At 40.2% G+C, this 18,058-nt stretch overlaps 1 protein-coding gene and 1 long non-coding RNA gene across 2 annotated transcripts in view; both read right to left on the bottom strand.

Annotated features, from left to right (window-relative positions):
• TMEFF2 (transmembrane protein with EGF like and two follistatin like domains 2) overlaps positions 1 to 18,058 on the bottom strand; it is an 896,284-nt gene that overhangs the window by 613,772 nt on the left and 264,454 nt on the right. The gene's annotated exons all lie outside the window — the stretch shown is intronic.
• The window catches only part of LOC130285079 (uncharacterized), a 30,165-nt gene continuing 13,350 nt past the window's right edge, over positions 1,244 to 18,058 (bottom strand). Inside the window, exon 2 of the long non-coding RNA XR_008847241.1 lies at positions 1,244 to 1,525. This is a non-coding gene — a long non-coding RNA (uncharacterized LOC130285079). The remainder of the gene's footprint in view (positions 1,526 to 18,058) is intronic.

The following is an 18,058-nucleotide window of genomic DNA, read 5'->3' as shown; positions in this document are numbered from 1 at the left end:
TAACCACACACCTTTAGCGTCACTGACAGCCCTGCTAAGCAGATGAAGCAGAGCAATGACGAGTACCGTGCCTAGGTTGTCAATCATGCTCAGAGGGTTACTGCCCAGTGCCTAGTGGGGAACACCTTTCTAACTTCATATTGTCACCATCACTACAAACAGGAACAACTCCGGACATGGCAAGGAATAAGATTATGCCATGTATAATACGTTGCCATGCATTATATATTGTAAAGTCTGATGACAGGTTACCTTTAAGATAACTAAAAGAAAAGCCAAAATTATTAACACTATTTTAGGTAGGGTTAGTACAGGATTATGTGTGATAAATACTACTCACACAGAAAGTATGCCGGAATGTAGAAATCACAGTTTTACTAGAGATTCCTGTAAATGAATCACATGATGTGTAATAGAAATTAGACATTGCACATTTTGTAATTAATAGTTTTCTACAAGAACAAATTGATATTTCTCGCTGGATGAAGTTTCCAGTAAAAGTTTTTCTGTTTACTAACTCAATCTAGTGTAATATAAGATTCATACTATCATCTTCATCATTCCAAATGTAAAAGTTTGAGATAGATAGATAAATATTAATTAGTTTAGATATGGTTTGCGTCACTATAGTCAAGGTGGAGTTTGAGTATGGTTTAGAGCGTGTCATTCCAAGAGTAAAATCAATTAAAGGGGTTATCAAGGAATAGAAAAGCAGCTAATTTCTTTCCAAAACAGCTCTACGTCTGTCTCCAGGTTGGGTGTGGTTTTTATAACTTGGCTCCATTCACTTCAATGGAACTGAGCTGCAGAACCACACCCAACCTGGAGACTGACGGGGAGCGGTTTTTGAATGAAAGTAGCTTTTTTTTTTCTATTCCTGGATAACCCCTTTAAGGCATTTAATGGTTGCTAGGAGAAGCAGTTAAATTTATTATTATTATAATTTATTGGAACAAAGAGTATGCTTAGTAACAGAACTTACATACTCCAAAATTCTATGTATTAAGCACATATTAACAGAACTATTAAGTGCAGCCTTATGGCAAATATTGGCCAAACTGTCCTCTAAACATCTTGGGGCAATGCAATGGAGAACTTTATATTAAATCCATTCACTGTTATTTTGTCTTCTCTTTATTATGTATATTTAAAGAAATTTCTTATTTTTCAGTGTTGTTACTTAAAATCATAAATCGTATAAGTTTATGATACATAATATGAAATGGGCAAGAGTAGTGGATAGTAGATTTAAGTTTTCTTTTATTAAAACAATATGAATTGTATGCTTCCATAAAAATGTTCCTTGATATTTACAAATCTGTAGACAGCTTTTTTTTTTTTAGGGTTCTTGATCCTCATCAGTGCAGATTAGGTTAAAGCTTGGCAGCAGAAACTTCTTTGTCTAGGGCATCTCTCTAGGCAACCAGTACCCTGCTTCGTAAGAGCTGTCTACAGGTTGGTGACTCTTCCTTTTAGAGATGACAAATATGGAACAGAGTTAACCTGCATTCTTTTTCCAAAGAGCCTTTCATGCAAAAAAACAAAAACACATCAATGAGAGTGAGTTTTTTTTCTTAAAAAACACCCCTTGAACTCTCCATTGTTTGTAATGCACAATTTAGTTATAATAATTTATTTTATATAATTGCCCAGATTTATTAATTAACCTGAAACCCTAATTGTCTTTTCCCATAACAACCAATCACAGCTCAACTTTCATACCTTAATGAGCTCTTGTAAAGTGGAGCTATGATTGGTTGCTATGGGAAAAAACAGACAATTAGGGTTTCAGTCTGATTGATAAATCTGGGCTAATATTGTTATAACATAACATACATTGTATATTGAGTTTGTAGCAATGCCTTATTTAATATTTTTGTTTGCAGAAAGTAAGGTGCTTGAACAATGTTTTCTCACATAAACGTATATCAAAAGGAATGAACGTATATCAAAAGGAACAGACCTTATATTTCAGTTTGTTGGTAATAAGTCAATGGCCCCGATTTACTATTGTAAACCCGACATGACTGCGTGAATTATCCGCCGCAGCGCGCTGTCCCCACATCGGGGAACTAATCATATTTGACCCGCAAGCGCTATTCTGCTCCCCCCCATATGAATTATCAGCTGCGCTGTCCCCACATCTGTTCCCACATCATGTCACCAGCATGCGCTCCTCTGCTCATCCTCATACGATTTGCGGGCCGCTGGCGCTAGAAATCTGTACTACAAATAAAACAAACTTTAACTTACCTTCCGACGTGGTCCCTCCTCATGGTCCCTCCGCTGTCGTCCTGGGGATGGGAACGTCACAGAGCCGTCAGCCTATCACTGCCCGCAACGATGTCCCGCCTCGGCTGCTGATAGGCTGAGCCCACTGTCATGTAATGAGCATACATGACAGCGCGCTCAGCCTATCACCGGTCGCAGCGATGTCCCGCCCAGGCCGATGATAGGCTGGTGGCTCTGTGACTTTCCCGTCCCAAGGAAACTGCAAGAGGACCACAGCGCAGGACAGTGAAGACGGTAGCAGAGCAATGGGGGAATGTAGGCAGGTTAAAGTTTATTTTGTTTATTTTTGCAGCCTGGGAAACGTTATTTGTACTACAGATTTCCAGCGCTGCAGGAGGATGAGCAGAGGAGCGCACACGGGTGACAAGATGTGGGGACAGCGCAGCTGATAATTAATTGTGAGGGGGAGGCGGGGGGTGTTGGGTAGAGAAGCGGCGCCCAGGTCGGGGGGAATACCGTCAAATATCGTGAAACCGCCATCACTTAAAAAAATACTGTGATACGCGTTTTTGCTCATACCGCCCAGCCCTATATATATATATATATATATATATATATACACATACATACATTCTAATATGTGTTCAAGACAAATCTTAATGTCAAACTATTAAAATAGTCTAAAATAAAATTGTCAGTAATGGTGGTGTCTTTTCCCCAGAGCTCCAGAATTGGTATGAGTAACTTAAGCGACTGTGAGTGAGCATAAGCAGGAGTGAAAGTATTTGTGTAGTGTTAAAGGGGTACTCCGGTGAAAAACTTTTTTTTTTAAATCAACTGGTGCCAGAAAGTTAAACAGATTTGTAAATTACTTCTATTAAAAAATCTTAATCCTTCCTGTACTTATTAGCTGCTGAATACTACAGCGGAAATTATTTTCTTTTTAAAACACAGAGCTGTCTGCTGACATCATGAGCACAGTGCTCTCTGCTGACATCTCTGTCCATTTTAGGAACTGTCCAGAACAGCATATGTTTGCTATGGGGATTTCCTTTTACTCTGGAAAGTTCCTAAAATGGACAGAGATGTCAGCAGAGAGCACTGTGCTCATGATGTCAGCAGACAGCTCTGTGTTTCTAACGGAAAATAATTTCCACTGTAGTATTCAGCAGCTAATAAGTACAGGAAGGATTACAATTTTTAATAGAAGAAATTTACTAATCTGTTTAACTTTCTGGCACCAGTTGATTTAAAAAAAAAAAAAAAAGGTTTTCACCGGAGTTCCCCTTTAATATAACATTATCTACAAGACATGTTTTCTGTCAGTGAATAAGAACATTTCTAAATTCAGGGGCTAAAAAAGTCCTCACCTAATACTTCTCACAGATTATAAACATCATCTACAAATTACCCTTGTTGTTGATTTCTGATTTGTTTGTATTGAGATATGTTTAGCTCCTAGTCAGCTGCCCAGACATGATACAATTCAATCAATCTGTCAGTTGTGTTCTATATGGACAGAATGAGTCCCTATCAGACTGAAACGGATTACATGGAGTCCATTAGAAATGGGACTACTTAAAAGATGCATTACTGAAGGAAACAGAAAATTGCATTAGACTTTTCAGTAAAAGCAGATAAAGGAAGAGACCACTGTGGTACTCAGAAGAAGTGGCCAAAATCATAAAAAAACCAAAAAGCTAGCATTTAGTAATAATAAAACAACCCTGAGCAATGAAGATAGGGAAATCTACAAGATAAGGCAGAAAGAGGCCAAGCAAGTTATAGGAACTTCTAAAGTGCAAGCAGAAGAAAAACTAGCTCAGTCTGTGAAAAAAGGGGATAAGAGGTTCTTTAGATATATAAATGAAAGAAGGAAATTAAAACAAAGAATAACTTAATTAAAAACAAAGGAAGGAAGGTATGTAGAAGAGAATAAAAGGCTAGCCTTAATGAATACTTATGTTCAGTTTTTACAGATGAAAAAGAAGGAAAAGGAACTCCATTAGGGAGGAAGACTAATGAATTGTTTGATGCATGTGTCTTTACAGAGGAAGATATTCTATGTTTGCTATCTAATGTGAAGACAAATAAGTCACAGGGGCCTGATGGGATTAACCCAAAATTATTAAAAAGAGCTTAGTGGTGAGCTAGCAAAACCGTTAACAGATTTATTTAACCAATTACTAGTAACAGGAGTTGTCCCAGAATATGGGAAGTTAGCAAATGTCGTAACCATTCACAAGAAAGGTAGTAGGGAGAAATCAAGCAACTATAGGCCAGTAAGTCTGACATCAATAGTGGGGAAATTAATGGAAACCCTACTAAAGGATAGGATTGTGGAACATCTAAAATCCCATGGTTTGCAAGATGAAAAACAACATGGGTTTACTTCAGGGAGATCATATCAAACAAATCTTATTTATTTTTTTAACTGGGTGACTAGATGGTGGAGGGGCAGTAGACATTGCATATCTAGATTTTAGTAAGGCTATTGACACTGTTAAATAGAAGGCTTATCAATAAACTACAGTCATCGAGCTTGGACTCCCATATTGTTGAGTAGATTAGGCAGTGTGACAGACAACAGAGGGTTATAGTCAATGGAGAATATTTAGAGCAAGGTCTTGTTACCAGTGGGGACCTCAGGGATCTGTACTGGGACCAATTTTGTTTAATATCTTCATTAGTGATATCGCAAAAGGTCTCGATGGAAAAGTATGTATTTTTGCTGATGACACAAAGATATGTAACAGGGTTGATGTTCCTGGAGGGATATGCCAAATGGAAAAGGATTTAGGCAAACTAGAAGAATAGTCAGAACTCTGGCAACTGAAATATAATGTGGATAAGTGCAAGATAATGCACCTGGGGCATAAAAACCCTCAGGCAGAATATAGAATATCTGACACAGTCCTGACCTCAGTATCTGAGGAAAGGGATTAATGAGTAATTATTTCAGAAGAATTAAAAGGTAAGAAGACAATGTAATAGAGCAGCAGGAAATGCTGGCAGAATGCTTGGATGTCTAGGAAGAGGTATAAGCAGTAGAAAGAGAGAAATGCTCATTGTGCGCAGTCCTGGAGGCCATATCTCCAAAACGATATAGATAGTCTAGAGGGAGTTCAGAGAAGAGCTACTAAACTAGTAAATTGATTGCAGGATAAAACTTACCAGGAAAGGTTAAAGGACCTTAACATGTAAAGCTTGGAATAAAGAAGAGACAGAGGTGATATGATTGAGACTTTTAAATACATAAAGGGAATCAACACGGTAAAGGAGGAGAGCATATTTAAAAGAAGTAAAACTACCACAAGAGGACATAGTTTTAAATTAGAGGGACAAAGGTTTAAAAGTAATATCAGAAAGTATTACTTTACAGAGAGAGTAGTGGATGCATGGAATAGCCTTCCTGCAGAATTGGTCGCTGCAAATACAGTGAAGGAGTTTGAAGATGCATGGGATAAGCATAAGGCTATCCTTCATATAAGATAGGGCCAGGGACTATTGATAGGATTCAGATTATTGGGCAGACTAGATGGGCCAAATGGTTGTTATCTGCCAACAGATTCTATGTTTCTAATGTAAACATTCACATTCACTTACAACAATCAGCTCTTCAAAATGGCAGGAATTTGAAACCCAATGTGTATTCAAAGATTGCATAATTTTTTTTTATTATACAATAATTTTGTTTACTGACAATGAATCAGAACACACTGTATCTTGAACATCAAATATTTGGTGTCACTGCTATTTTCCAAATTGAAACTACACAATTTAAAAATAATGAATGAAAAATGTAAGAGGTATAAATATTCTTTAAAAAGGCTTTTTAATCCCTTTACATCTGGTGTCCTATATATAAGGCACAGATGTGTGGCTGGTCTATGAAGCAAGCTCAGGAGCTGAGCTTGCTTCATATCAGTTCGGTCCTGGCTGCCAAGAACTGGTGACTAATGCCAGACATCGTCTAAAATGTGAAAATACACCGTCGGTAGCTCAGCGGAGCTGGTCGGGTTAATCGCGGAGAAAACGCGATGTCCCATTCAGCTGAGAGGATGACGGGAGTCCGCCATGGAACTGGTCAATGCTATGCTAAGGTAAAGCATTGAACATTGTATGCAATCGAAGGATTGCATATAATAGTGCCCTATGGGGACCCCAAAAAAATTGTGTAAAAAAAGAAAAGTTAATAAATGTGATTTAACCCCTTCCCTAATAAAAGTTTGAATCAACCCCCTTTTCCCTTAACAAAAAATATGTAAGCAAAAATAAACATAAACATATGTCAGGATTCGGCAGGCTGGAGGTGGATCATCTTTGTCAGAGAGGGATTGGCGTGGACCGTACCGGTGGACCGCTTCTAAGTTGCTACTGGTATTCACCAGAGCCTGCCGCAAAGCGTGATGGTCTTGCTGCGGCGGTAGCAACCAGGTCGTGTCTACTAGTAACGGCTCAACCTCACTGACTGCTGAGAGTGGAGTGGGACAGGAGGACTAGACAGAGGCGAAGTCAGACGTAGCAGAAGGTCAGGGCAGGCGGCAAGGTTCGTAGTCAAGGGCAACAGCAGAAGGTCTGGTAACACTGGTAAGGGCAAACACAGAAACGCTTTCACTAGGCACTGAGGCAACAAGATCCGGCAAGGACAGGAAGGGGAAGTGGGTTTAAATAAGCCTGAGCAGATGGGAGCTAATTACACTGATTGGGCCAGGCACCAATTAGTGGTGCACTGACCCTTTAAATCTTAGAGAGCCGGCGCGCGCGCGCCCTAGAGAGCGTGACAGCCGGGGAACGGGACAGGTGAGTAGATTGGGATGCGACCCGCGAGCGGGCGCGTCCCGCTATGCGGATCGCATCCCCGCCGGCAGTGACAGTGCAGCGCTCCCGGTCAGCGGATCTGACCGGGGCGCTGCAGAGAGGAGAACGCCACGAGCACTCCGGGAAGGAGCAGGGACCCGGAGCGCTCGGCGTAACAACATATGTGGTATCGCCACATGTGTAAATGGCCAAATATAATGTTAATAAAACCGCACGGTCAATGGCGAATACATAAAAAAAACACAAAAGTCCAGAACTGCGTATTTTTGGTCACTTTGAATACCCTAAAAAAAAAAGTATAAAAAGGCGATAAAAACTACAGTTCATGGCAAAAAAAAAATTAGCCCTCACACATTACGGAATACGGAAAAACTAAAAAGTTATAGGGGTCAGAACAGGAATTTTTTAACCCGTTAAGGAACCAGGGTGTACAGGTACGCCCTGACGTCCTGGGACTTAAAGACCCAGGGCATACCTGTACGCCGTGGGAATTTCCTGTCCCCGCCGTGGGACCGGACCGGGCTTCCTTTGAATGAGCAGGCACCCCATGCAAACCCCTGGGGGGTGCTGAGACCCCCTCCCATGTCGGCGATTGAGGCAAATCGCAGATCAATTCAGATTGGCGACTTGTGGCGACTCCGGGTCAATCGGGTCCCCGATAACCCGGGAAAAAAAAGGTGATAAGTGATGTCCGGCACGCCACCTATCACCCTTTAGCAGCAGGAGTGAGGTACTGGTGCCACCTCACGATCGTCCTGCTGTGGGGTTGTCCCTAACGGCATCTGCTCCGCCCCTACTCCAGAGGGCGAGAGCGAGTGCCAGGAGTATGTACCTGAAGTGGGGGCTCCAGATCCCCGGCATCGGCGGCAGGATCGGAGCCCCCGGAGTGGAGAAAGCGGCGGCAGGCAGGATCTGGCGTGTGCGGCAGCAAGAGGTAAGGCTGGCCTCCTGCTGTTGCTTAGCAACAACTCCCAGCATGCACAAAAGGGCATGCTGGGAGTTGTTATGCAACAGCAGAAGGCACAAATACAACTCCCAGCAAGCCCTTTGGTAGTTTGTGCATGCTGGGGGTTGTAGTTATGCAACAGCTGGAGGCACATTTTTTCTATGAAAAAGTGTGTCTCCAGCAATTGCATAACTACAACCCCCAGCATGCACAAACTACCGAAGGGCATGCTGGAAGTTGCAGTAGTATGCCTCCAGCTGTTGCATAACTACAAGTCCAAGCATGCCCTTTGGCTGTAGGTGCATGTTGATAGTTGCAGTTTTGCAACAGCTGGATGCACACTGGTTGCAAAACACAGAGTTTGTTACCTAACTCAGTGTTTTTCAACCAGTGTGCCTCCATCTGCAAACTACAACTCCCAGCATGCACTGATAGACCGTACATGCTGGGAGTTGTCGTTTTGCAACAGCTTGAGGCACACTGGCTGCGAAACACTGAGTTAAGTAACAAACTCAGTAACTGTTTTGCAACCAGTGTGCCTCCAGCTGTTGCTTAATTACAACACCCAGCATGCATGGGGAGCCAAAGGGCATGCTGGGAGTGTTAGTAGTATGCCTCTAGCTGTTGCTTAACTACAAGTCCCAGCATGCCTTTCGGCTGTCCGTGCATGCTGGGAGTTGTAGCTTTTGCCACAGCTGAAGGCACACTGGTAGCAAAATACTGAGTTAACCTGTTCAGGACGCAGGGCGTATGCATACGCCCTGCATCCCGAGTCCTTAAGGACGTAGGGCGTATGGATACGCCCATGTGGATTCCGGTCCCCGCCACTAGCCGGTTGGGGACCGGACCAGGATGCCTGCTGAAATTTTGGGATTTTTCACCAAGAAAGGATGCAAGTAACGACGAAAATTTGCCGCTAAAATAAAGTAGAATATGTCACAAAAAAACAATCTCAGAATCAGAATAATCGGTAAAAGCATCTTAGACCACTGCATAAAGTGACAGTGGTCAGAATTGCAAAAAAGGGCTGCGTCCTTAAGGTGAAAATGAGCTGCGTCAATAAGGGGTTAAGTAACAAACTGTGTTTTGCAACCAGTGTGTCTCCAGCTGTTGCATAACTACAACCTCTAGCATGCACGGACAGCCAAAGAGCATGCTGGGAGTTGAAGTTTTGCAACAGCTGGAGGTTCCCCCCCTCGCAGCAGGAAACTTGCTGTAAACCCCCGTCCATGTGAATGCACCTTAAAAGCACTACATATACATATACCCATACACAGTTACGCCCCCCCCCCCCCCTCAATGAACATGAAAAACGTCTGGTACTTCATTGTTTACAAAATGGAGCCTCCAGCTGTTGCAAAACAACCACTCCCAATATTCTCTGACGGACATTGACTGTCCAGGCATGCTGGGAGTTTTGCAAAAGCTGAAGGCAACCTGTTTGGGAAACACTACCTTAGGGTAAGTTCACACGCGCAGATTTTCAGCATATTTTACACTGCAGATCCGCTGGTGAAGGCCCGCTCTATGCTGTCTTTACATGTGCCTGCTTGTAGCGGCAATATGCCGATACCAGCAGGCACATTGCGATGTGCGAGTCGCAGTATACTCGCACATTGCGGGAGCTCTCCGCCTAGCTCAGAGCAGGGAGAGCGGCTGCAATGTGCGAGTACGCCGTGCACATCGATGCAGTGTTGCTGCAGTGTGTCTGCTCGTAGCAGTGTATTGCCGCTACCAGCAGGCACATGTAAAGCCAGCATAGAGCGGGGCCTTCACCAGCGGATCCGCAGCTAAATACGCTGTGAAAATCCGTGCGTGTGAACATACACTTAGGGTAATTTTGGTATCAGAGACAAGTCTAATTCAGGCATCTGGGTCCCTCCCCATGCAAATCCCTAATTTAGGCCTGAAATGCGCATGGTGCTCTCTCACTTCAGAGCCCTGTCGTAATTCAAGGCAACATTTTAGGGCCACATATGGGGTATTTACATACTTGGGAGAAATTGCTTAACAAATTTTGTGGGTCTTTTTCTCCTTTCCCCCCTTGTGAAAAGGTATAGTTGGGGTCTACTCCAGCATGTTATTGTAAAAAAAAAATCAAAATGTTTATACTAATGCTGGTGTTGCCCCATGCTTTTCATTTTCACAAGAAGTAAAAGGAAAAAAAGACCCCCAAAAGTTGTAACAATTTCTCCCGAGTACGGAAAAATGTGGACGTAAATTGCTCTGCGGGTGCACAAGACTCAGAAGTGACATCCACATATGAGTTATTTCCTTACTCGATAGAGATTGGGTTACAAATTTTTTGGGGATTTCTCTCCTTATACCCCTTGTAAAAATTCAAAAACTTGGTCTACAAGAACATGAGAGTGTAAAAATGAAGATTTAGAATTTTCTCTTTCACTTTGATGCTATTCTTGTGAAACACCTAAAGGGTTAACACACTTTCTGAATGTCATTTTGAATACTTTGAGGGGTGCAGTTTTTATAATGGGGTCATTTATGGGGTATTTTTCACAAAATCCACTTCAAAACTGAACAGGTCCCTGAAAAATTCAGATTTTGAACATTTTGTGAAAAATTGGAAAATTGCTGCTGAACTTTGACGCCCTCTCATGTCTTCCAAAAGTAAAAACATGGCAACTTTATGATGAAAATATAAAGTATCTGAAACTCCTTGTTTCTGCCTGGTTTCGAACCAGGGACTTTTCGTGTGTGAGGCAAACGTGATAACCACTACACTACAGAAACCTGGCTCGAAAATATAAAGTAGACATATTGTATATGTGAATCAATATATAATTTATTTGGGATGTCCATTTTCCTTATAAGCAGAGAGTTTCAAAGTAAAAAAAAAAGCAAAATTTTCTAATTTTTCATAAATTTTTTTTATTTTTCACCAAGAAATAATGCAAGTATCGACAAAAATTTACCACTAACATAAAGTAGAGTATGTCACGAAAAAACTATCTCGGAATCAGAATGAAAAGTAAAATCATCCCAGAGTTATTAAGTCACAGTGGTCAGATGTGCAAAAAATTTTCGGGTCCATAAAGGGGTACTCTGGCACTAAGACATCTTATCCCCTATCCAAAGGATAGGGGATAAGATGCCTGATTGCGGGGGTCCCGTCGCTGCGTGCTCGCTCCGGGTCTGATTACTGGCGATCATGTGGACAGCTGTCATGCCCCCTCATAATAGGCTTGCATTGAGGGGGCGGAGCGTGATGTCACATGGGGGCGGAGCCATGACTTCACAACGCTCTGTCCCCGTGATCGCCAGTAATCAGACCCGGAGCGAGCACGCTCCAGGGACTGATTCTAACTAGGGTGCCGCGTGCAAGATCACGGGGGTCCCCAGCGGCGGGACCCCCGCGATCAGGCATCTTATCCCCTATCCTTTTCATACGAAAGATCGGAGTTGCTCTTCATGACTTACAGTGCTTTACGTAAAATATTTGATTGTATGAAAAGTTACCCAAATTTCTTATTGTAAAATATAATCCTCTTTTTGACTTCAGAACTTTTTAGTACCAAAAAGAAATTCCTTAGCTTTTGACAGGTATGGAGTGAACAAGTGTGCGTAGTTAAGGGGTCACGATTGCTGATTTTCACCATTTCCTGGTCCCTGGCTGCTATTAGCAGCCGACACCTAAGGTCTATGATGTACGTCCTGGTGTGCTAAGTCCCAGGCACCCAGCGAGTCCTCTAGGGGTTAACATATTTTGACTATGTGGTCCTGGTTCACTATTGGGTGCATTTGCTACAGATGTACAGATATACTATAGTTAAAGGGGTATTCCAGGCAAAACCTTTTTTTTTAATCTATTTCAACTGGCTCCGGAAAGTTAAACAGATTTGTAAATTACTTCTATAAAAAAAATCTTAATCCTTCCAATAGTTATTAGCTTCTGAAGTTTTCTGTCTAACTGCTCAATGATGATGTCACGTCCTGGGAGCTGTGCATGATGGGAGAATATCCCCATAGGAACTGCACAGCTCCCGGGACGTGAGTCATCAGAGAGCAATTAGACAGAAAACAACAACTCAGCTTCAGCAGCTAATAACTATTGGAAGAATTAAGATTTTTAATAGAAGTAATTTACAAATCTGTTTAACTTTCCGGAGCCAGTTGATATATAAAAAAAGTTTTGGCCTGGAATACCCCTTTAACTAAGTATTCATGACTACAAACAGTTACTTATGTAGTCAGGTTCAGTAGAAGCACCCCAGCACTGAAACTGTGATATTCTTATTTTGAAGCTACATTCTCTTTGATGTCAAACAGTAGGATAGAGTGACTGGGAAAACAATCTTTGCAGCAGGGAGAGTGTGTAATAGACGGCACAATTCAGTTTTCTGTAATGAGACAATGGCTTAACAGCATGGGGAAGGAGGCGTTTGCAGCATATATGACTGAAAGGGAATTCCCTGTTGAATCTATGTCTGAATTTAAATGAGGATACATACTAAAACACATATGGGAAGCGTCTCTGAAAAACATCTATACATGTAATCTCCATCTGGCAGCTTGCAAAGACATTTAAGCTCAATTTGCACATATCTGCATGGTGTAAGCATTGAAATTCTCAAATATACAACTATCGTAAGAGAATACAATGTAATCCCTGAGATCACTGTCTGCTCTTACAGGTCATGTGTGAATAATAGATGAAGACACAGTCTAACTTATATGGCAACCGCCCAGTACAACAGTAACAACAAGAATAAAGTTTATAATAAAAATCGACAAAGTTAGTCAGATTAGGGAGCCTGGTGGAACCTGTAGATATAAGGCTTGTGAGTGATCCTGCCAAAACTGACTTGATGTGCTGACAAACATTTAATGTCTTTGGCTACATTAATCCTTTCAGTTAAGTAAACTTATTAAACACTGTCATACTGTATGCTAATTCCAAATGGACGTCATCTAACTATTTAACAAAATATTTTCAAAGGTACAAAGAGCCCATTGATTAGGGAATAATTTATTCCTAGAAAAGGAATTTAATTAAACGTAATTATCCAGTAAAGTGGAATTTAATTCAATCAATGTTGCCTTTGGTACTTTTGCTAAGCCTAACAATGGATCTGATGTCATAGAATTTGCATCAGATATTTCTCTTATTAAATCACCAAGTGTCCAATCTAATTACCCCAGAAACCCCCTTTGCTATGACACTATCATATCATAGTCACTTTTATGTGTAACTAGGTGTGTTGGCCAAGTAGTACAATCCTTAACCCCTTAACGACAATTGACATAAATGTACGTCATGGTGCCGTGGTACTTAACGCACCATAGCATACATATACGCTCCGCCATGACCGTGAGCACCGGACTGGTGCTCGTGTCATGTGCGGCAGGTCCCGGCTACTGTCAGGGACCCGCCGGTAATGGCGGACATCCGCGATCGCGCAGATGTCCGCCATTAACCCCTCAGATGCTGTGATCAATACAGTTCACGCCATAAGCGGCAGTGTGGTACTTTAAATGTATGATTGGATTGTATGATCCGATCATCCATAATGGCGGACGGTAGTCACCTCACCTGCCTCCATCCGTCTCCAGGGGTCTTCTGCTCTGGTCTAAGACTGAGCAGACCAGAGCAGAAGATGACTGATGCATAGCACTGAACAGTATTAGCAATCAATAAAAAAATAGAAAATTTAAAATCCCCTCCCCAATAAAAATGTAAATCATCAATTTTTCCCATTTTACTGCCAAAAAAGTGTAAAAAATATTAATTATAAACATATTTAGTATTGCCGTGTGTGTAAAAGTATTAACTATCAAACGGCGTAAACGTTAAAAAAATTTAAAAGTCCAAAATTGCTGCTTTTTTGTCACGTTATAAAAAAATTACTAAAAAATTACTAAAAAATGAATTAAAAAAAATAAAACTAAAGAAACTTGGTACCGATAAAACCAACACATCATTGCGCAAAAAATTATCCCTCATATACGGAAAAATTAGAAAGTTATAGGTGGTCAAAATAAGGCAGTTTCAAACATACTCATTTTGTTAACATAGTTTGAGATTTTTTTTTAAATGATACAATTACAGAAAAGCATATAACATGGGTATCTTTTTAATCATATTGACCCATAGAATAAAGAAAACATGTCACTTTTACCATAAAGTTTGCAGCGTGAAAACCAAACCTTCCAAAATTTGCTAAATTGCGTTTCTCTTTTCTATTTTCCCAAATAAATAATATTTTTTTTAATTGCACCATACATTTTATGGTAAAATAAGTGATGTCATTACAAAGTAAAATTGGTGACGCAAAAAACAAGCCCTCATATGGGTCTGTGGATGAAAATATAAAAGAGTTATGATTTTTATAAAGCAAGGAGGAAAAAACTAAAAATGCAAAAATAAAATTGGCCTGGTCCTTAAAGCCAAAATGGGCCTGATCCTTAAGGGGTTAAAGTATAGTTAACATTGATCATACACAATCAGATTTATTTTATTTTCTACATATTTATCCCATCACACAGAGACTGCCAGAGGATAGACGAGCATAACCATGCCACGCACAATGCTGTGTGTGGCCTCTTGCATGATGTAAGCACACAGAGTATGATCTGTGTAATAAGCTAAGTAAACTTATTCTATTGTCTGTAACATTTCACACAAGGAAAATAAAATAATGGACATTGTCCTTGGGTCTCTGACTAAGGGTCTATTCACATGGCAGAATTTCCTCAAGCGGAATTCCACTTGAGGAATTCCTCCTCAAATGAAAGCCTAATACACTTCTATAGGAGTCCACACTCCCATTCACACTTCTGCAGAATTTCCGCTTCCACACCAATTCCGCATTAATTCTGCACAAAATCCACAAAAGCGGAAGCGGAATTAGGGCGGATGAGCAGAAATTCTGCCGAGTGAATAGACCCTAAGGTTCTCAGAATGAGGCATATAATAAAAGTGAAGTATTGAGCTTGAATTGGACTTTTTTGCATAATATTGTAGACTGATTCAGTGGTGAACTCTAGACCAAGTTGGAATGATTGTTCTTCTGCTGCACCAAGCTGTCAGATTGTTTACTCTGAAATTTACAAACTCAATTATGCCAAGTCACATATGTGCAGAAAGTTGTGACATTTAGCAGATTTGTTTTTTTCTCACAGCTTTACAGAACTGGCAAGTAAAGTAAGTGAAAGGGGCTGTCAGGTTTACCATAACTTACTCCAGAAATTGGCTTTATGGTGGCTTATGCCTGCTGACAGTATTGATTTTCGTCACAATCATGTAAAAAAAAAAAAAAGAAAAAAAAAAAAAGGATGCTGACATATACTGTAGCAGCTCCAATCATTACTGAATAAGACTGCTACAGTATACATTGGCATCCCTTTTTTGACATGACAACAGACACCTACACTGCAGAAATGCAGTATGAATGGGGACTAATCATATAATGATGCCCTAAAAGCCAAATGGGCCTCCTTTCCTTCTTGGTCCTACCAGGTGGTCAGGCAACCAGATATGGCCAAAGTAGGGGTACTAGCCAGCACGGGATGAACAGGGGCGCATTTCAAATATGGGCGCATTTCCTCCATTTCAAAAGCGACTTACCAAAATGATGTCCCACAAATAAAGAATTTGTGGAAAAAAAAGCTACTACTTGCTATTTTTTTCCACTGATTTTGAAATAATTCTAGCCACACAATAAGGGCTCAATGCACTTTTGCCCAAAGTGAATACTTTAGGGGGTGTAGTTTCGAAAATGGGGTCACTTCTAGGGGTGCAGTATTGTTCTGACAGCTAGAATGCTTTCCAAGATGAAGTGCGGCCTATAATTTGTATAATGATATCCTGAAAGCCAAATGGTTCTCCTCTCCTTCTGGGTGCCACCTTGTGGCCATGCAACCAAATATGACCAAAGCGGGGGTATTACCAAACACAGACTAACAGCGTAATAAGAAATGGGGCACATTTTCTACTTTTCAGATGCAATGTACAAAAAATATGTCCCACAAACGAAGCATTTGTGAGAAAAAAAAGAAAATGTAATTTTTTTCCACTGAATTTGTAACCATTCCAGCCACACAAAAAGGACTCAAAGCACTCACTTTTGGTCTAGGTGAATACTTTAGGAGGTGTATTTGCCATGGGGTCACTTGTGGGGGTTCTGTATGGTTCTGGCAGCTAAAATCCTTTGCAGGCATGAAGTGCGGCCTATAATCCATTCGGCCTAAAATGATGCCCTGAAAGCCAAATGGCACTCCTCTTCTTCTGAGTCCTACCATACGTGAAAATATAGGGTGCATTTCTTTCGATATCAGAAGCGATGTACAAAAAATAGATCCCACAAATGATGCATTTGTGAAAAAAAAAGCAAATTTCAAATTTTTAACACTGATTTTGTAATAATTCCTGCCAAAAAACTATGGTGTTAAAAATAATCACGGTACCCTCTAGCGAATACCTTGAGGGGTCTAGTTTTTAAAATGGGGTCATTTGTGGAGATTCCTATGTTCTACCACCTTCAAATTTCTGCAAACCTTGCATAGCACATGAAAAAAAGATGTACTTTTCAAGTTTTCTAAATTTTTTACATTTCAAGATAAATTGTTAGGCTTCTAATTCATTTAAAATGTTAATTAAAAACAAAAGAAGTGCTTTCAAAATAAAGTAGACATGTGAAAGCATAAGTTTCAAACTATTTGGTCAGAAAGTATAAATATCTGCAACCTATTAGTGTTAAAATAGCAAAAAATCATATTTAGTTTTTGCATTGTAAAAAAAAAAAAACTACAAATGATATCGGCTTACTTTTACTATGTACATGAAGGACAACTTGTGAGAAAACAACAATGTCAGAATTATTGTGATTGGCAAAACGTTACCAGAGTTATTCTCTAATAAAGTCAGACATCCCCGATTTGAATAAACATGCCTGGTCTTTTAGGGGCATACAGGTTTACTTGTATTAATCTTTAAGGGGTTAACTGTCAATAAAATGTATTTAATTAATTTTAAATTAATAAATCAATAACATTTATTTTACATCTCTACTCAACAAAACGTAACCTTAGACTAAGTGCACCCTCAGCTAGGCTCTCACACACCAAAGCTATATTTCTTTATAATTGTGCAGTCTAGTCCCAAGGGCATAATGCAAAAGAGACATAACATGAGGCTGCTATAGGGTCCTCAGAACTAAATGGCAGTTTTGCTTCTTAGTCCATAACAACCCAATGTGGTATTTACTGCCCATTATAACAGCACACCACAGCAGTAAGAAGCAGTGTGGATAAACTCTGGCCAGCCCCTACTCTTATTCACTCACAGATCTAGACAGATCACAGATGATGTTGAAGGTTAAGTTTAGGCCAACTATTTGACCAAGAGTTCTATATGTTGTTATTGCCATGCCATAGCCATTCCCATCCTGGTATGGACTTGTTTCCATCATTGGTTACTTCTTCTTGTTGATTGCAGTACGAGATTGCTCTATGAAGAGTACATTCTCATTATCATATGCGCATATTAATATTGATTATTTCCTGTTTAGCTGTACTTGATTATTTAAAGAGGCTCGAGAGCCTGCATAATTGCACTCTTCTGTAAAAGTTAGAATGTTGGCCTGCCCTCTATTACAGGAATCTGTATAGTTCATATTACCACCATGATAGTAGAGGGTAATTTGCAACAGCTGTTAGGAGACAGCAGGCAGCACAGACTATATGACCAACTATTGTGCACCAACCAATTTTATTTTTATTCTTAGTAGAAAATGCTGTAGGAGATAAACACTAATGTAGTAGGAGCTTAAAAGCTAATGTAAGTACTTTACCAATTTGTTTATTTTTAGGTTTAGTATCTTTTCACTAAGTTAGGTTATCTTTAAAGTAAACCTACCCTTTAGCTCATTGTACTGTACACATGCATTTTAGCTTGCTCTGCTGCATTTGTTGTTTCTTTCCTAAGGCATCAAACATAAATTCAAGTACAATTCAGAAAGGACCAATAAAACAAAAATATTACATTTCATATATGCAGTGCAAAGTAAAATACTGCTCAGCGTTAACCCTTAAACACAATAT

Source organism: Hyla sarda, chromosome 8 (genome assembly GCF_029499605.1).
Source record: "Hyla sarda isolate aHylSar1 chromosome 8, aHylSar1.hap1, whole genome shotgun sequence".
NCBI classification, from domain to species: domain Eukaryota; kingdom Metazoa; phylum Chordata; class Amphibia; order Anura; family Hylidae; genus Hyla; species Hyla sarda.
This window is presented reverse-complemented; position numbering and strand designations above follow the sequence as displayed.